The 22,578-nt window shown below is 40.7% G+C and overlaps 1 protein-coding gene across 2 annotated transcripts in view; it reads left to right on the top strand.

Annotated features, from left to right (window-relative positions):
* MAP3K7CL (MAP3K7 C-terminal like) overlaps nt 1-22,578 on the top strand; it is a 50,518-nt gene that overhangs the window by 5,979 nt on the left and 21,961 nt on the right. The gene's annotated exons all lie outside the window — the stretch shown is intronic.

Here is a 22,578-nt window from a genome sequence, read left to right as displayed (position 1 = left end):
AATGTGAACCTTCTGTGTTCTCTGGCTGTGAGAGTGAGAAGTGGAGGTGAGCTGGGCTGTGTGCTGAGGCCTGTGGAGGACTGTGCAGGATACTGCAGCTGAACCCAGGAGGGATCCGTGTCCTGTGGCTAGAAGCAAGACCCATGGACTTACTTCACGAAAAAGGTGACATTACTCCTGGCTTTAAATAGACTTTGCTTTATGTGACTGAAACAGGCCTCAAGTAGCCGGCAGCAGGGACTTGCTGTGTTTGAACTATTATTTTGCTGTTGTGTGTGATCACCCTCCCTATGAACTGCACCGTCTTTCACAAATATGCACCGTGTGAATAAACAAAGCATCGTGTTTTACACCAAGACCATTCTGTGTTGCCTCTATACTGCACTCGCTACCACTGCCTACCAGAGCGGATCCCCACAATTGGTGGCTTCAGCGGGCAAACGGCAGTGAGGCTGAAAATGGTGCTGTTTGGACTGTATGTCACATATTAAGCCAGCAAGTTTTGTGGCTCCAGACAAGATGGAGGAGGCTATTAGACACTTGGTGCAAAGTAATGAGGAGGCTACTCGGAGACATGAGGAAGCCCTGAGAGACCAGCGGCAGTTGAATAGTTTACTGGCCCAGCAACTGGCGACTATGCAGGAGTCCATGCGGGTGTTACAACAACAAGCCGTCCCGGGGGGGACCGCAATCCTACCTGCTGCCCGGGATAAGGTGCGCTCAGCACAATCCGATTGTTTTGAGTGCCGGTTCTATCCAATCCATATATATCCATTAGAACCAAGGGGTGTTTTTTGAACCTGTGCACCTGTCGTGGCAAATCAAAGTGAGCCACCTGCTTATTATCTTTTGTATAAAGGTGCGCTCAGCGTTAAGAAAGATGGGCCCCGAAGAGGATATCGAGGCGTTCCTGATGGTCTTCGAACGCACTGCGGAACAAGAAAGGTTACCGGCAGAACAGTGGGCCGAAGTAGTGGCGCCATTTTTAGTGGGAGACGCACAAAAGGCCTACTTCGACCTCAGTCAGGAGGAAGCCAAAAGCTATAAGAGGCTGAAGGGGGAGGTGTTGGCTCGTCTTGGGGTTAATACCTATGTGCGTGCACATCGAGTGTACCGGTGGGCCTTCTCCGAGTCCCGGCCTGCTCGGTCCCAGGCCTATGACCTGTTACACCTGGTAAGAAAATGGCTGCAGCCTGAGACATTGAGCCCCTCGCAGATGGTGGAACGGGTGGTGGTTGATCGCTTGGTGCGCACACTGCCAAGGGCCATACAGCGCTGGGTTGGTCAGGGAGACCCCGGCAACCTGGATCAGTTAGTAAGCCTTGTCGAGAGGTATGTGGCAACCCAGGACTTGGTGCGGGACTCAACGCAGGTGCAGGAATCCCGTCGGGCTCCCTCTCAGGCTAGGGATCCGGAAAAAGGGACCCAACCACAAAGGGGGGGGAAGGCTAGTCCTACTCCAGGGAAGAGAGACCGGGGAGGGACCACGGGGATTCAATGTTGGCACTGCCACGGCCTGGGACATAGGGCAGCGAACTGTCCTCAAACACCTGAACCCATGGATTGCGGGTTCGCTCGCCGGTCCTCTTTCTTTGCCCGGCCTGTATGTACCGCGGATGCCAGACCGACCACCGATATGCCACCTCTGTGCCAAGTCTTGGTCGATGGGCATCTGATTAATGCTTTGCTGGACTCTGGGAGCCTGGTGACCCTAGTGCATGAGTCCTTAGTGTCTGAGACACTCCCAGAGAAGCAAACCCTGTCCATTGTCTGTATCCATGGGGACCGCCGGGAGTACCCCACTGCCAGGGTTACTATGTCCGTGTTGGGCAAAGAGGTGCAGCATGTCGTCGGAGTGGGACGCCAAATCCCTTATGCCGCCATACTGGGAAGGGATTTTCCTTTGTTCTGGACTCTGTGGAAGAGCAATATGCCTTCCCTTAGGGACAGACGACAATCGGGCCCAGTGCCCGAGGATCCCGATGCAGGGATACCAGCTGTAGGGGTCACCACATCACCCGTAGAGTGTCATCCCGATAGGTTTCCCCTAGAGGTGTTGGCAGGCGAATCCGTGGAAACCCCGTCCATCCCGTCCATCCGTGGAAACCCCTGGAGGTATCCCGTGACACGTTCGGGACCGCCCAGCTCCAGGATCCGACATTATTACGGGCGAGGGAAGGGGTGACAGTGGTAAATGGGGTGGCTCAGCACCCAGGGGCCGACTCTGTGTTTCCCCATCTGGCTTTTAACCAGGACCTGCTGTATAGGGTGGACAAAGTGCAGCACGAGGTAGTGGAGCAGCTGGTGGTACCCCAGCCATACCGCCGTGTGGTACTGGACTTGGCCCACTCCCACGTGCTGGGAGGATATTTGGGCGTAAAAAAAACCCAAGAGCGGATTCTGCAAAGGTTCTATTGGCCCGGGGTTTATGAGGAGGTCAAAAGGTTTTGCCAATCCTGTCCAGTGTGTCAGATGACGAGCCCCCAGCCCCACTATCGCAGTCCCCTAGTACCCATGCCCATCATCGAGGTCCCCTTCGAAAGAATAGGGATGGATCTGGTAGGCCCCATAAACAAGTCGGCCAGAGGGCACCAGCATATCTTGGTGGTCTTAGACTATGCCACCAGATATCTTGAAGCGATCCCACTACGTCATACTTCTGCTAAGCTCATAGCTAAAGAACTCATGGGTATGTTCGCAAGGGTGGGGATTCCAAAAGAGATCCTGACCGACCAGGGGACGCCCTTCATGTCTAAGGTGACGAGGGAGCTCTGCAAGCTTTTAGGGGTTAAACGGTTGCACACGTCCGTATACCATCCTCAGACCGACGGACTAGTGGAACGCTTTAACAAAACCCTAAAAACTATGCTTAAAAGAACCGTAGCCAAAGACGGAAAGGATTGGGACCTGTTGCTGCCGTACGTATTGTTCGCAGTGCGAGAAGTGCCCCAGGCATCTACGGGATTCTCGCCCTTCGAGCTATTATACGGTCGACGGCCAAGAGGGTTGCTGGACATCGCTAAAGAGGCGTGGGAGCAACAGCCCACCCCCCACAAGAGTATTATAGAGCATATAGAAAAGATGCAGGACCGTATAGAGACAGTCCTACCAATCGTCCGGGAACACATGGAAGCCGCCCAACTGGCACAGAGCCGGGTATACAACCGGAGTGCCCAGGTCCGGACATTTAACCCGGGTGACCGGGTACTGGTGCTAGTCCCCACCATTGACAGTAAGTCTTTGGCACGGTGGCAAGGTCCCTACGAGGTGAAAGAGAAGGTAGGGCCAGTGAATTACAAGATATCCCAGCCAGGCCGGCGGAAGCCAGAACAGGTATATCATGTAAATTTACTGAAATCGTGGAGAGATAGGGAGTGTCTCATTGGGGACAGCCCCCACCACCTTCCAGCGATTGATGGACGTCATCCTACGGCCCCATCGTCCATATGCTTCGGCATATCTGGACGACATCATCGTGTTTAGCCAGGACTGGGAGAGTCACCTGCCCAAGGTACAGGCCGTAGTCGATTCACTTAGAAAAGCTGGACTGACGGCCAACCCAAAAAAGTGTTCGCTCGGGTTCGAGGAGGTCCGGTACCTGGGATACGTGATTGGGCGGGGAGTTGTCAAACCCCAGGTAGACAAGGTTGAGGCGATCAAGAGCTGGCCCAGACCTCTTACCACCAAGCAAGTACGTTCGTTCCTAGGGATGATAGGATATTACATGCGCTTTATCCCCAACTTTGCCACAATAGCGGCCCCATTAACAAGACTTTTAAAGGGGAGGAAGACGGTGATGGTCCGCTGGGATGAGCAGGCGGAAGAGGCATTCTCCCGTTTGAAGTCGGCTCTGTGTGGGTCCCCGGTTTTGGTGACACCCGACTTCACACGGGAATTTGTCGTTCAGACGGACGCCTCTGGAGTGGGCCTAGGGGCAGTACTCTCTCAGGAAATCAGTGGGGAGGAACACCCTGTTGTCTTCCTGAGTCGCAAACTCACCCCAGCGGAAACCAGGTACAGTGTGGTAGAGAGAGAATGCCTGGCCATTAAGTGGGCCCTCGAGTCCCTTAGGTACTATCTGTTAGGGAGAAGGTTCCGTCTGGTGACCGACCATTCCCCTCTCCAGTGGATGAGCCGGGCCAAGGAGGGGAGTGCCCGGGTCACCAGATGGTTCTTGTCCCTCCAGAATTTTAAGTTCAGTGTCGAACACAGGGCAGGCCGCTTACAGGGGAATGCCGATGCCCTTTCCCGGGTACACTGTTGTACATGTGTCCAACCCCTCAGGATTGAACAGGGTGTGCAACCCTTCAGGGTTGAACAAAGGGGGGGGATATGTAGGAGAGTACCTGGGGTGGTAATAGACGGCAGGTACGTGCCACCGGGGGTCCTGGAACCGGTGGAGTAAGAGCCAGAAAAGTGCATATTGCAGCGGTTATGCTGTTAACACAGCGGATCCGGGCCGGCTCTTATTGGGAGCAGGCAGATATGCGGGCGGGTGCCTGTCTCCCCACGGTCCAGGCCAGGTTTTGCAGGGAAGGGTTAAAAACCTGACCAGCAACAAGGGTGGGGTGTGCAATGTGAACCTTCTGTGTTCTCTGGCTGTGAGAGTGAGAAGTGGAGGTGAGCTGGGCTGTGTGCTGAGGCCTGTGGAGGACTGTGCAGGATACTGCAGCTGAACCCAGGAGGGATCCATGTCCTGTGGCTAGAAGCAAGACCCATGGACTTACTTCACGAAAAAGGTGACATTACTCCTGGCTTTAAATAGACTTTGCTTTATGTGACTGAAACAGGCCTCAAGTAGCCGGCAGCAGGGACTTGCTGTGTTTGAACTATTATTTTGCTGTTGTGTGTGACCACCCTCCCTATGAACTGCACCGTCTTTCACTTGTATGCACCGTGTGAATAAACAAAGCATCGTGTTTTACACCAAGACCATTCTGTGTTGCCTCTATACTGCACTCGCTACCACTGCCTACCAGAGCGGATCCCCACACTATGTACAAGTTCAAGGAACCAATGAGATGCCTTGTTTATTTCCCGGGTAGCCAATCATATTTCTGCATTTGTTTCATAAATCAGGACCTGAGGACCTGTCCCCTCTCCTGACATGTCTTATGTCCATGTTATAACAATTCTGAAGCATCTGTTCTTATGACTCTATGTTGTTCCATTCCTTCATTATTCCTGCTAGAAGTTTGAGTAAAGGTACAGGTGGGTGTTACCAGTGATGCCATTCTGTAGTGACACCCCTCCCAACTGGTAACATCCAGATGGGCCATTATTCATAAATGTCTAGCAGGAATAATAGAGGAATTGCACAATATCATTATAAAAATAGATGCTTGTCTTTAAGACTGACTAAGTCTTAGGCTACTTTCACACTAGCGTTCGGGCGGATCCGTTCTGAACGGATCCGCTCATAATAATGCAGACGGAGGCTCCGTTCAGAACGGATCCGTCTGCATTATTTTTAGCATAGAACAGCTAAGTGTGAAAATAGCCTCGTACGGATCCGTCCAGACTTTCAATGTAAAGTCAATGGGGGACAGATCCGCTTGAAGATTGAGCCACATTGTGGCATCTTCAAACGGATCCGTCCCCATTGACTTACATTGAAAGTCTGGACGGATCCGCACGGATCCGCACGCCTCCGCACGGCCAGGCGGACACCCGAACGCTGCAAGCAGCGTTCAGCTGTCCGCCTGTCCGTGCGGAGGTGAGCGGAGCGGAGGCTGAACGCCGCCAGACTGATGCAGTCTGAGCGGATCCGCCTCCATTCAGACTGCATCAGGGCTGGACGGCTGCGTTCGGGTCCGCTCGTGAGCTCCTTCAAACGGAGCTCACGAGCGGAAACCCGAACGCTAGTGTGAAAGTAGCCTTACTATGGCAGTCTTAGTATGGCAGCATTATTTATGAGTACTGTATGGTGACATTAGTTGAGTGTACAGTATGACATAATTTTTTATTAGTATTGTATAGCATCATTGTTGTGTAAATATGAAATTATTATTCATGAGTATTGTATGGTGTATTAGGCTACTTTCACACGTGCGGCAGAGTGATCCGCCAAAAGCAGTTCCGTCGCCTGAACTGCCTGCCGGATCCGTCAAAACGTATGCAAACTGATGGCATTTGTAAGACGGATCAGGATCCTGATCCGTCTTACAAATGCATTGAAATGCCGGATCCGTCTTTCAGGTGTCATCCGGAAAAACAAATCCGTCATTTTTTTTTCTCGGTCTGCGCATCATGAGCAGACCGGAAGGACGGATCCAGCATTGCTGTATTTTGAAAGCCGGATCCGGCACTAATACATTCCTATGGAAAAAAATGAATCCGGCATTCAGGCAGCATGGCCACAGCATGCTGCGGTATTATCTCCGTCCTGAACAGTCAAAATGACTGAACTGAAGACATCCTGATGCATCCTGAACGGATTACTCTCTATTCAGAATGCATGGGGATAAAACTGATCAGTACTTTTCCGGTATAGAGCCCCTGTGACGGAACTCTATGCCGGAAAATAAAAACGCTAGTGTGAAAGTACCCTTAGTTATGTGTACAGTATGGCATTTATGAGTACAGTATTGTGACAACTGTTATGTATACAGTATGGTATTATTTTAAGTATTGCATAGTGCCATTAGTTATGTGTAATGTGTAATGTAACATCATAATTTATACTATATGGTGAATACTGTGACATTAGTTATGTGTACAGCATGACAGTATTACTTATGAGCACTGTATGGTATAATTGATTACGTGTACAGAATGATATTACTATTTATGGGTATTGTATGGTGACATTAGTTATGTCTACAGTCTGACGGCACGGCATTATTTATTAGTTACATATAGCACCATTAGTTATGTATACAGTGTGACATTAGTATTTATGAGTACTGTATGGTGACATTACTGGTGTACAGTATAACAGCATTCTTTGAGTAATGTATGGTGACATTAGTTATGTTTACAGTCTGACAGCTTTATTTCTGAATAATGCATTCTGACATTCAATATGCGTACAGTATGATGGCATTATTTATGAGTACTGTATAGCGTCATTAGTTATGTATACAGTATGATGGCATTATTTATGAGTACTGTATAGCGTCATTAGTTATGTGTACAGTGTGACATTATTTATTAGTATTGTATGGTGACATTAGTTATGTGTACAGTATGACATTATGAGTACTGTATGGTGACATTAGTTATGTGTACAGTGTGACATTATGAGTACTGTATGGTGACATTAGTTATGTGTACAGTGTGACATGAGTACTGTATGGTGACATTAGTTATGTGTACAGTGTGACATGAGTACTGTATGGTGACATTAGTTGTGTACAGTGTGACATTATTAATTATTAGTACTGTATGGTGACATTAGTTATGTGTACAGTGTGACAATAAGAGTACTGTATGGTGACATTAGTTATGTGTACAGTGTGACATTATGAGTACTGTATGGTGACATTAGTTCTGTGTACAGTGTGACATTAAGAGTACTGTATGGTGACATTAGTTATGTGTACAGTGTGACATTATTAGTACTGTATGGTGACATTAGTTCTGTGTACAGTGTGACATTATGAGTACTGTATGGTGACATTAGTTATGTGTACAGTGTGACATGAGTACTGTATGGTGACATTAGTTATGTGTACAGTGTGACATGAGTACTGTATGGTGACATTAGTTCTGTGTACAGTGTGACATTAAGAGTACTGTATGGTGACATTAGTTCTGTGTACAGTGTGACATTAAGAGTACTGTATGGTGACATTAGTTCTGTGTACAGTGTGACATTAAGAGTACTGTATGGTGACATTAGTTATGTGTACAGTGTGACATTATGAGTACTGTATGGTGACATTAGTTATGTGTACAGTGTGACATTATTAGTACTGTATGGTGACATTAGTTCTGTGTACAGTGTGACATTAAGAGTACTGTATGGTGACATTAGTTATGTGTACAGTGTGACATTATTAGTACTGTATGGTGACATTAGTTCTGTGTACAGTGTGACATTAAGAGTACTGTATGGTGACATTAGTTCTGTGTACAGTGTGACATTAAGAGTACTGTATGGTGACATTAGTTCTGTGTACAGTGTGACATTATGAGTACTGTATGGTGACATTAGTTATGTGTACAGTGTGACATGAGTACTGTATGGTGACATTAGTTCTGTGTACAGTGTGACATTAAGAGTACTGTATGGTGACATTAATTATGTGTACAGTGTGACATTATGAGTACTGTATGGTGACATTAGTTCTGTGTACAGTGTGACATTATGAGTACTGTATGGTGACATTAGTTCTGTGTACAGTGTGACATTATGAGTACTGTATGGTGACATTAGTTCTGTGTACAGTGTGACATTATTAGTACTGTATGGTGACATTAGTTATGTGTACAGTGTGACATGAGTACTGTATGGTGACATTAGTTATGTGTACAGTGTGACATGAGTACTGTATGGTGACATTAGTTGTGTACAGTGTGACATGAGTACTGTATGGTGACATTAGTTATGTGTACAGTGTGATATTATGAGTACTGTATGGTGACATTAGTTATGTGTACAGTGTGATATTATGAGTACTGTATGGTGACATTAGTTATGTGTACAGTGTGACATTATTAGTACTGTATGGTGACATTAGTTATGTGTACAGTGTGACATGAGTACTGTATAGCGTCATTAGTTATGTGTACAGTGTGACATTATTTATTAGTATTGTATGGTGACATTAGTTATGTGTACAGTGTGACATTATGAGTACTGTATGGTGACATTAGTTATGTGTACAGTGTGACATTATGAGTACTGTATGGTGACATTAGTTATGTGTACAGTGTGACATGAGTACTGTATGGTGACATTAGTTATGTGTACAGTGTGACATGAGTACTGTATGGTGACATTAGTTGTGTACAGTGTGACATTATTAATTATTAGTACTGTATGGTGACATTAGTTATGTGTACAGTGTGACATTATGAGTACTGTATGGTGACATTAATTATGTGTACAGTGTGACAATAAGAGTACTGTATGGTGACATTAGTTATATGTACAGTGTGACATGAGTACTGTATGGTGACATTAGTTATGTGTACAGTGTGATATTATGAGTACTGTATGGTGACATTAGTTATGTGTACAGTGTGACATGAGTACTGTATGGTGACATTAGTTATGTGTACAGTGTGACATGAGTACTGTATGGTAACATTAGTTATGTGTACAGTGTGACATTATTAGTACTGTATGGTGACATTAGTTATGTGTACAGTGTGACATGAGTACTGTATGGTGACATTAGTTATGTGTACAGTGTGACATTATGAGTACTGTATGGTGACATTAGTTATGTGTACAGTGTGACATTATGAGTACTGTATGGTGACATTAGTTATGTGTACAGTGTGACATTATGAGTACTGTATGGTGACATTAGTTCTGTGTACAGTGTGACATTATGAGTACTGTATGGTGACATTAGTTATGTGTACAGTGTGACATGAGTACTGTATGGTGACATTAGTTATGTGTACAGTGTGACATGAGTACTGTATGGTGACATTAGTTCTGTGTACAGTGTGACATTATTAGTACTGTATGGTGACATTAGTTATGTGTACAGTGTGATATTATGAGTACTGTATGGTGACATTAGTTATGTGTACAGTGTGATATTATGAGTACTGTATGGTGACATTAGTTATGTGTACAGTGTGACATTATTAGTACTGTATGGTGACATTAGTTATGTGTACAGTGTGACATGAGTACTGTATGGTGACATTAGTTATGTGTACAGTGTGACATGAGTACTGTATGGTGACATTAGTTATGTGTACAGTGTGACATTATTAGTACTGTATGGTGACATTAGTTATGTGTACAGTGACATTATTAGTACTGTATGGTGACATTAGTTATGTGTACAGTGTGACATGAGTACTGTATAGCGTCATTAGTTATGTGTACAGTGTGACATTATTTATTAGTATTGTATGGTGACATTAGTTATGTGTACAGTGTGACATTATGAGTACTGTATGGTGACATTAGTTATGTGTACAGTGTGACATTATGAGTACTGTATGGTGACATTAGTTATGTGTACAGTGTGACATGAGTACTGTATGGTGACATTAGTTATGTGTACAGTGTGACATGAGTACTGTATGGTGACATTAGTTGTGTACAGTGTGACATTATTAATTATTAGTACTGTATGGTGACATTAGTTAAGTGTACAGTGTGACATTATGAGTACTGTATGGTGACATTAATTATGTGTACAGTGTGACATTATGAGTACTGTATGGTGACATTAGTTATGTGTACAGTGTGACAATAAGAGTACTGTATGGTGACATTAGTTATGTGTACAGTGTGACATGAGTACTGTATGGTGACATTAGTTATGTGTACAGTGTGATATTATGAGTACTGTATGGTGACATTATTTCTGTGTACAGTGTGACATTATGAGTACTGTATGGTGACATTAGTTCTGTGTACAGTGTGACATTATGAGTACTGTATGGTGACATTAATTATGTGTACAGTGTGACATTAAGAGTACTGTATGGTGACATTAGTTATGTGTACAGTGTGACATGAGTACTGTATGGTGACATTAGTTATGTGTACAGTGTGACATTATGAGTACTGTATGGTGACATTAGTTATGTGTACAGTGTGACATGAGTACTGTATGGTGACATTAGTTATGTGTACAGTGTGACATGAGTACTGTATGGTGACATTAGTTATGTGTACAGTGTGACATGAGTACTGTATGGTGACATTAGTTATGTGTACAGTGTGACATTATTAGTACTGTATGGTGACATTAGTTATGTGTACAGTGTGACATGAGTACTGTATGGTGACATTAGTTATGTGTACAGTGTGACATGAGTACTGTATGGTGACATTAGTTATGTGTACAGTGTGACATGAGTACTGTATGGTGACATTAGTTATGTGTACAGTGTGACATTATGAGTACTGTATGGTGACATTAGTTATGTGTACAGTGTGACATTATTAGTACTGTATGGTGACATTAGTTATGTGTACAGTGTGACATGAGTACTGTATGGTGACATTAGTTATGTGTACAGTGTGACATGAGTACTGTATGGTGACATTAGTTATGTGTACAGTGTGACATTATTAGTACTGTATGGTGACATTAGTTATGTGTACAGTGTGACATGAGTACTGTATAGCGTCATTAGTTATGTGTACAGTGTGACATTAGGAGTACTGTATGGTGACATTAGTTATGTGTACAGTGTGACATTATGAGTACTGTATAGTGACATTAGTTATGTGTACAGTGTGACATTATGAGTACTGTATGGTGACATTAGTTATGTGTACAGTGTGACATGAGTACTGTATGGTGACATTAGTTATGTGTACAGTGTGACATGAGTACTGTATGGTGACATTAGTTGTGTACAGTGTGACATTATTAATTATTAGTACTGTATGGTGACATTAGTTATGTGTACAGTGTCACATTATGAGTACTGTATGGTGACATTAATTATGTGTACAGTGTGACATTATGAGTACTGTATGGTGACATTAGTTATGTGTACAGTGTGACATTATGAGTACTGTTTGGTGACATTAGTTATGTGTACAGTGTGACAATAAGAGTACTGTATGGTGACATTAGTTATGTGTACAGTGTGACATTATTAGTACTGTATGGTGACATTAGTTATGTGTACAGTGTGACATTATGAGTACTGTATGGTGACATTAGTTATGTGTACAGTGTGACATTATGAGTACTGTATGGTGACATTAGTTATGTGTACAGTGTGACATGAGAACTGTATGGTGACATTAGTTATGTGTACAGTGTGACATTATGAGTACTGTATGGTGACATTAGTTATGTGTACAGTGTGACTTGAGTACTGTATGGTGACATTAGTTCTGTGTACAGTGTGACATTATGAGTACTGTATGGTGACATTAGTTCTGTGTACAGTGTGACATTAAGAGTACTGTATGGTGACATTAGTTATGTGTACAGTGTGACATTATGAGTACTGTATGGTGACATTAATTATGTGTACAGTGTGACATTATGAGTACTGTATGGTGACATTAGTTATGTGTACAGTGTGACATTATGAGTACTGTATGGTGACATTAGTTCTGTGTACAGTGTGACATTATGAGTACTGTATGGTGACATTAGTTCTGTGTACAGTGTGACATTATGAGTACTGTATGGTGACATTAGTTCTGTGTACAGTGTGACATTATGAGTACTGTATGGTGACATTAGTTCTGTGTAGAGTGTGGCATTATGAGTACTGTACGGTGACATTAGTTATGTGTGCAGTGTGACATTATTAGTACTGTATGGTGACATTAGTTATGTGTACAGTGTGACATGAGTACTGTATGGTGACATTAGTTCTGTGTACAATGTGACATTATTAGTACTGTATGGTGACATTAGTTATGTGTACAGTGTGACATGAGTACTGTATGGTGACATTAGTTATGTGTACAGTGTGATATTATGAGTACTGTATGGTGACATTAGTTCTGTGTACAATGTGACATTATTAGTACTGTATGGTGACATTAGTTATGTGTACAGTGTGACATGAGTACTGTATGGTGACATTAGTTATGTGTACAGTGTGACATGAGTACTGTATGGTGACATTAGTTGTGTACAGTGTGACATGAGTACTGTATGGTGACATTAGTTATGTGTACAGTGTGATATTATGAGTACTGTATGGTGACATTAGTTATGTGTACAGTGTGATATTATGAGTACTGTATGGTGACATTAGTTATGTGTACAGTGTGACATGAGTACTGTATGGTGACATTAGTTATGTGTACAGTGTGACATGAGTACTGTATAGCGTCATTAGTTATGTGTACAGTGTGACATTATTTATTAGTATTGTATGGTGACATTAGTTATGTGTACAGTGTGACATTATGAGTACTGTATGGTGACATTAGTTATGTGTACAGTGTGACATTATGAGTACTGTATGGTGACATTAGTTATGTGTACAGTGTGACATGAGTACTGTATGGTGACATTAGTTATGTGTACAGTGTGACATGAGTACTGTATGGTGACATTAGTTGTGTACAGTGTGACATTATTAATTATTAGTACTGTATGGTGACATTAGTTATGTGTACAGTGTGACATTATGAGTACTGTATGGTGACATTAATTATGTGTACAGTGTGACAATAAGAGTACTGTATGGTGACATTAGTTATATGTACAGTGTGACATGAGTACTGTATGGTGACATTAGTTATGTGTACAGTGTGATATTATGAGTACTGTATGGTGACATTAGTTATGTGTACAGTGTGACATGAGTACTGTATGGTGACATTAGTTATGTGTACAGTGTGACATGAGTACTGTATGGTAACATTAGTTATGTGTACAGTGTGACATTATTAGTACTGTATGGTGACATTAGTTATGTGTACAGTGTGACATGAGTACTGTATGGTGACATTAGTTATGTGTACAGTGTGACATTATGAGTACTGTATGGTGACATTAGTTATGTGTACAGTGTGACATTATGAGTACTGTATGGTGACATTAGTTATGTGTACAGTGTGACATTATGAGTACTGTATGGTGACATTAGTTATGTGTACAGTGTGACATGAGTACTGTATGGTGACATTAGTTATGTGTACAGTGTGACATGAGTACTGTATGGTGACATTAGTTCTGTGTACAGTGTGACATTATTAGTACTGTATGGTGACATTAGTTATGTGTACAGTGTGATATTATGAGTACTGTATGGTGACATTAGTTATGTGTACAGTGTGATATTATGAGTACTGTATGGTGACATTAGTTATGTGTACAGTGTGACATTATTAGTACTGTATGGTGACATTAGTTATGTGTACAGTGTGACATGAGTACTGTATGGTGACATTAGTTATGTGTACAGTGTGACATGAGTACTGTATGGTGACATTAGTTATGTGTACAGTGTGACATTATTAGTACTGTATGGTGACATTAGTTATGTGTACAGTGTGACATTATTAGTACTGTATGGTGACATTAGTTATGTGTACAGTGTGACATGAGTACTGTATAGCGTCATTAGTTATGTGTACAGTGTGACATTATTTATTAGTATTGTATGGTGACATTAGTTATGTGTACAGTGTGACATTATGAGTACTGTATGGTGACATTAGTTATGTGTACAGTGTGACATTATGAGTACTGTATGGTGACATTAGTTATGTGTACAGTGTGACATGAGTACTGTATGGTGACATTAGTTATGTGTACAGTGTGACATGAGTACTGTATGGTGACATTAGTTGTGTACAGTGTGACATTATTAATTATTAGTACTGTATGGTGACATTAGTTAAGTGTACAGTGTGACATTATGAGTACTGTATGGTGACATTAATTATGTGTACAGTGTGACATTATGAGTACTGTATGGTGACATTAGTTATGTGTACAGTGTGACAATAAGAGTACTGTATGGTGACATTAGTTATGTGTACAGTGTGACATGAGTACTGTATGGTGACATTAGTTATGTGTACAGTGTGATATTATGAGTACTGTATGGTGACATTATTTCTGTGTACAGTGTGACATTATGAGTACTGTATGGTGACATTAGTTCTGTGTACAGTGTGACATTATGAGTACTGTATGGTGACATTAATTATGTGTACAGTGTGACATTAAGAGTACTGTATGGTGACATTAGTTATGTGTACAGTGTGACATGAGTACTGTATGGTGACATTAGTTATGTGTACAGTGTGACATTATGAGTACTGTATGGTGACATTAGTTATGTGTACAGTGTGACATGAGTACTGTATGGTGACATTAGTTATGTGTACAGTGTGACATGAGTACTGTATGGTGACATTAGTTATGTGTACAGTGTGACATGAGTACTGTATGGTGACATTAGTTATGTGTACAGTGTGACATGAGTACTGTATGGTGACATTAGTTATGTGTACAGTGTGACATGAGTACTGTATGGTGACATTAGTTATGTGTACAGTGTGACATGAGTACTGTATGGTGACATTAGTTATGTGTACAGTGTGACATGAGTACTGTATGGTGACATTAGTTATGTGTACAGTGTGACATTATGAGTACTGTATGGTGACATTAGTTATGTGTACAGTGTGACATTATGAGTACTGTATGGTGACATTAGTTATGTGTACAGTGTGACATTATGAGTACTGTATGGTGACATTAGTTCTGTGTACAGTGTGACATTATGAGTACTGTATGGTGACATTAGTTCTGTGTACAGTGTGACATTATGAGTACTGTATGGTGACATTAGTTCTGTGTAGAGTGTGGCATTATGAGTACTGTACGGTGACATTAGTTATGTGTGCAGTGTGACATTATTAGTACTGTATGGTGACATTAGTTATGTGTACAGTGTGACATGAGTACTGTATGGTGACATTAGTTCTGTGTACAGTGTGACATTATGAGTACTGTATGGTGACATTAGTTCTGTGTACAGTGTGACATTATGAGTACTGTATGGTGACATTAGTTCTGTGTAGAGTGTGGCATTATGAGTACTGTATGGTGACATTAGTTATGTGTACAGTGTGACATTATTAGTACTGTATGGTGACATTAGTTATGTGTACAGTGTGACATGAGTACTGTATGGTGACATTAGTTATGTGTACAGTGTGACATGAGTACTGTATGGTGACATTAGTTATGTGTACAGTGTGACATGAGTACTGTATGGTGACATTAGTTATGTGTACAGTGTGACATTATGAGTACTGTATGGTGACATTAGTTATGTGTACAGTGTGACATTATTAGTACTGTATGGTGACATTAGTTATGTGTACAGTGTGACATGAGTACTGTATGGTGACATTAGTTATGTGTACAGTGTGACATGAGTACTGTATGGTGACATTAGTTATGTGTACAGTGTGACATTAGTACTGTATGGTGACATTAGTTATTTGTACAGTGTGACATGAGTACTGTATAGCGTCATTAGTTATGTGTACAGTGTGACATTAGGAGTACTGTATGGTGACATTAGTTATGTGTACAGTGTGACATGAGTACTGTATGGTGACATTAGTTATGTGTACAGTGTGACATGAGTACTGTATGGTGACATTAGTTGTGTACAGTGTGACATTATTAATTATTAGTACTGTATGGTGACATTAGTTATGTGTACAGTGTCACATTATGAGTACTGTATGGTGACATTAATTATGTGTACAGTGTGACATTATGAGTACTGTATGGTGACATTAGTTATGTGTACAGTGTGACATTATGAGTACTGTTTGGTGACATTAGTTATGTGTACAGTGTGACAATAAGAGTACTGTATGGTGACATTAGTTATGTGTACAGTGTGACATTATTAGTACTGTATGGTGACATTAGTTATGTGTACAGTGTGACATTATGAGTACTGTATGGTGACATTAGTTATGTGTACAGTGTGACATTATGAGTACTGTATGGTGACATTAGTTATGTGTACAGTGTGACATGAGAACTGTATGGTGACATTAGTTATGTGTACAGTGTGACATTATGAGTACTGTATGGTGACATTAGTTATGTGTACAGTGTGACTTGAGTACTGTATGGTGACATTAGTTCTGTGTACAGTGTGACATTATGAGTACTGTATGGTGACATTAGTTCTGTGTACAGTGTGACATTAAGAGTACTGTATGGTGACATTAGTTATGTGTACAGTGTGACATTATGAGTACTGTATGGTGACATTAATTATGTGTACAGTGTGACATTATGAGTACTGTATGGTGACATTAGTTATGTGTACAGTGTGACATTATGAGTACTGTATGGTGACATTAGTTCTGTGTACAGTGTGACATTATGAGTACTGTATGGTGACATTAGTTCTGTGTACAGTGTGACATTATGAGTACTGTATGGTGACATTAGTTCTGTGTAGAGTGTGGCATTATGAGTACTGTACGGTGACATTAGTTATGTGTGCAGTGTGACATTATTAGTACTGTATGGTGACATTAGTTATGTGTACAGTGTGACATGAGTACTGTATGGTGACATTAGTTATGTGTACAGTGTGACATGAGTACTGTATGGTGACATTAGTTATGTGTACAGTGTGATATTATGAGTACTGTATGGTGACATTAGTTCTGTGTACAATGTGACATTATTAGTACTGTATGGTGACATTAGTTATGTGTACAGTGTGACATGAGTACTGTATGGTGACATTAGTTATGTGTACAGTGTGACATGAGTACTGTATGGTGACATTAGTTATGTGTACAGTGTGACATGAGTACTGTATGGTGACATTAGTTATGTGTACAGTGTGACATTATTAGTACTGTATGGTGACATTAGTTATGTGTACAGTGTGACATGAGTACTGTATGGTGACATTAGTTATGTGTGCAGTGTGACATGAGTACTGTATGGTGACATTAGTTATGTGTACAGTGTGACATGAGTACTGTATGGTGACATTAGTTATGTGTACAGTGTGACATGAGTACTGTATGGTGACATTAGTTATGTGTACAGTGTGGCATTATAATTACTGTATGGTGACATTAGTTATGTGTACAGTGTGACATGAGAACTGTATGGTGACATTAGTTATGTGTACAGTGTGACATGAGTACTGTATGGTGACATTAGTTATGTGTACAGTGTGACATTATTAGTACTGTATGGTGACATTAGTTATGTGTACAGTGTGACATGAGTACTGTATGGTGACATTAGTTATGTGTACAGTGTGACATTATGAGTACTGTATGGTGACATTAGTTATGTGTACAGTGTGACATGAGTACTGTATGGTGACATTAGTTATGTGTACAGTGTGACATGAGTACTGTATGGTGACATTAGTTATGTGTACAGTGACATTATGAGTACTGTATGGTGACATTAGTTATGTGTACAGTGTGACATTATGAGTACTGTATGGTGACATTAGTTCTGTGTACAGTGTGACATTATGAGTACTGTATGGTGACATTAGTTATGTGTACAGTGTGACATTAAGAGTACTGTATGGTGACATTAATTATGTGTACAGTGTGACATTATTAGTACTGTATGGTGACAGTTATGTGTACAGTGTGACATGAGTACTGTATGGTGACATTAGTTATGTGTACAGTGTGACATGAGTACTGTATGGTGACATTAGTTATGTGTACAGTGTGACATGAGTACTGTATGGTGACATTAGTTGTGTACAGTGTGACATTAAGAGTACTGTATGGTGACATTAGTTATGTGTACAGTGTGACATTATGAGTACTGTATGGTGACATTAGTTCTGTGTACAGTGTGACATTAAGAGTACTGTATGGTGACATTAATTATGTGTACAGTGTGACATTATGAGTACTGTATGGTGACATTAGTTATGTGTACAGTGTGACATTATGAGTACTGTATGGTGACATTAGTTCTGTGTACAGTGTGACATTATGAGTACTGTATGGTGACATTAGTTATGTGTACAGTGTGACATGAGTACTGTATGGTGACATTAGTTCTGTGTACAGTGTGACATTAAGAGTACTGTATGGTGACATTAATTATGTGTACAGTGTGACATTATGAGTACTGTATGGTGACATTAGTTCTGTGTACAGTGTGACATTATTAGTACTGTATGGTGACATTAGTTATGTGTACAGTGTGACATGAGTACTGTATGGTGACATTAGTTATGTGTACAGTGTGATATTATGAGTACTGTATGGTGACATTAGTTCTGTGTACAATGTGACATTATTAGTACTGTATGGTGACATTAGTTATGTGTACAGTGTGACATGAGTACTGTATGGTGACATTAGTTATGTGTACAGTGTGACATTATTAGTACTGTATGGTGACATTAGTTATGTGTACAGTGTGACATGAGTACTGTATGGTGACATTAGTTATGTGTGCAGTGTGACATTATGAGTACTGTATGGTGACATTAGTTATGTGTACAGTGTGACATGAGTACTGTATGGTAACATTAATTATGTGTACAGTGTGACATTATGAGTACTGTATGGTGACATTAGTTATGTGTACAGTGTGACATTATGAGTACTGTATGGTGACATTAGTTCTGTGTACAGTGTGACATTATGAGTACTGTATGGTGACATTAGTTATGTGTACAGTGTGACATGAGAACTGTATGGTGACAATAGTTATGTGTACAGTGTGACATGAGAACTGTATGGTGACATTAGTTATGTGTACAGTGTGACATGAGTACTGTATGGTGACATTAGTTATGTGTACAGTGTGACATTATGAGTACTGTATGGTGACATTAGTTATGTGTACAGTGTGACATGAGTACTGTATGGTGACATTAGTTATGTGTACAGTGTGACATGAGTACTGTATGGTGACATTAGTTATGTGTACAGTGTGGCATTATAATTACTGTATGGTGACATTAGTTATGTGTACAGTGTGACATGAGAACTGTATGGTGACATTAGTTATGTGTACAGTGTGACATTATGAGTACTGTATGGTGACATTAGTTATGTGTACAGTGTGACATGAGAACTGTATGGTGACATTAGTTATGTGTACAGTGTGACATTATTAGTACTGTATGGTGACATTAGTTATGTGTACAGTGTGACATTATTAGTACTGTATGGTGACATTAGTTCTGTGTACAGTGTGACATTATGAGTACTGTATGGTGACATTAGTTCTGTGTACAGTGTGACATTATGAGTACTGTATGGTGACATTAGTTATGTGTACAGTGTGACATTATGAGTACTGTATGGTGACATTAGTTATGTGTACAGTGTGACATGAGTACTGTATGGTGACATTAGTTATGTGTACAGTGTGACATTATGAGTACTGTATGGTGACATTAGTAATGTGTACAGTGTGACATGAGTACTGTATGGTGACATTAGTTATGTGTACAGTGTGACATGAGTACTGTATGGTGACATTAGTTCTGTGTACAGTGTGACATTATGAGTACTGTATGGTGACATTAGTTCTGTGTACAGTGTGACATTAAGAGTACTGTATGGTGACATTAGTTATGTGTACAGTGTGACATTATGAGTACTGTTTGGTGACATTAGTTCTGTGTACAGTGTGACATTAAGAGTACTGTATGGTGACATTAATTATGTGTACAGTGTGACATTATGAGTACTGTATGGTGACATTAGTTATGTGTACAGTGTGACATTATGAGTACTGTATGGTGACATTAGTTCTGTGTACAGTGTGACATTATGAGTACTGTATGGTGACATTAGTTCTGTGTACAGTGTGACATTATGAGTACTGTATGGTGACATTAGTTCTGTGTACAGTGTGACATTATTAGTACTGTATGGTGACATTAGTTATGTGTACAGTGTGACATGTGTACTGTATGGTGACATTAGTTCTGTGTACAGTGTGACATTATTAGTACTGTATGGTGACATTAGTTATGTGTACAGTGTGACATGAGTACTGTATAATGACATTAGTTATGTGTACAGTGTGACATGAGTACTGTATGGTGACATTAGTTATGTGTACAGTGTGATATTATGATTACTGTATGGTGACATTAGTTCTGTGTACAATGTGACATTATTAGTACTGTATGGTGACATTAGTTATGTGTACAGTGTGACATGAGTACTGTATGGTGACATTAGTTATGTGTACAGTGTGACATGAGTACTGTATGGTGACATTAGTTATGTGTGCAGTGTGACATTATGAGTACTGTATGGTGACATTAATTATGTGTACAGTGTGACATTATGAGTACTGTATGGTGACATTAGTTATGTGTACAGTGTGACATTATGAGTACTGTATGGTGACATTAGTTCTGTGTACAGTGTGACATTATGAGTACTGTATGGTGACATTAATTATGTGTACAGTGTGACATTAAGAGTACTGTATGGTGACATTAGTTATGTGTACAGTGTGACATGAGTACTGTATGGTGACATTAGTTATGTGTACAGTGTGACATTATGAGTACTGTATGGTGACATTAGTTATGTGTACAGTGTGACATGAGAACTGTATGGTGACATTAATTATGTGTACAGTGTGACATGAGTACTGTATGGGGACATTAGTTATGTGTACAGTGTGACATGAGTACTGTATGGTGACATTAGTTATGTGTACAGTGTGACATTATGAGTACTGTATGGTGACATTAGTTATGTGTACAGTGTGACATGAGAACTGTATGGTGACATTAGTTATGTGTACAGTGTGACATGAGTACTGTATGGTGACATTAGTTATGTGTACAGTGTGACATTATGAGTACTGTATGGTGACATTAGTTGTGTACAGTGTGACATTATGAGTACTGTATGGTGACATTAGTTATGTGTACAGTGTGACATTATGAGTACTGTATGGTGACATTAGTTGTGTGTACAGTGTGACATTATGAGTACTGTATGGTGACATTAGTTATGTGTACAGTGTGACATTATGAGTACTGTATGGTGACATTAGTTGTGTACAGTGTGACATTATGAGTACTGTATGGTGACATTAGTTATGTGTACAGTGTGACATGAGTACTGAATGGTGACATTAGTTATGTGTACAGTGTGACATGAGTACTGTATGGTGACATTAGTTATGTGTACAGTGTGACATGAGTACTGTATGGTGACATTAGTTATGTGTACAGTGTGACATTAGTACTGTATGGTGACATTAGTTCTGTGTACAGTGTGACATTAAGAGTACTGTATGGTGACATTAGTTATGTGTACAGAGTGACATTATGAGTACTGTATGGTGACATTAGTTATGTGTACAGTGTGACATTATGAGTACTGTATGGTGACATTAGTTGTGTACAGTGTGACATTATGAGTACTGTATGGTGACATTAGTTATGTGTACAGTGTGACATGAGTACTGAATGGTGACATTAGTTATGTGTACAGTGTGACATGAGTACTGTATGGTGACATTAGTTATGTGTACAGTGTGACATTAGTACTGTATGGTGACATTAGTTCTGTGTACAGTGTGACATTAAGAGTACTGTATGGTGACATTAGTTATGTGTACAGTGTGACATTATGAGTACTGTATGGTGACATTAGTTATGTGTACAGTGTGACATGAGAACTGTATGGTGACATTAGTTATGTGTACAGTGTGACATGAGTACTGTATGGTGACATTAGTTATGTGTACAGTGTGACATTAGTACTGTATGGTGACATTAGTTCTGTGTACAGTGTGACATTATGAGTACTGTATGGTGACATTAGTTGTGTACAGTGTGACATTATGAGTACTGTATGGTGACATTAGTTATGTGTACAGTGTGACATTATGAGTACTGTATGGTGACATTAGTTATGTGTACAGTGTGACATTATGAGTACTGTATGGTGACATTAGTTGTGTACAGTGTGAC

This window comes from Bufo gargarizans, chromosome 3 (assembly GCF_014858855.1).
Source record: "Bufo gargarizans isolate SCDJY-AF-19 chromosome 3, ASM1485885v1, whole genome shotgun sequence".
Taxonomy (NCBI): Eukaryota; Metazoa; Chordata; class Amphibia; order Anura; family Bufonidae; genus Bufo; species Bufo gargarizans.
Note: the sequence above shows the minus strand (reverse complement) of the source record. Positions and strands in the feature narration are given on the sequence as shown.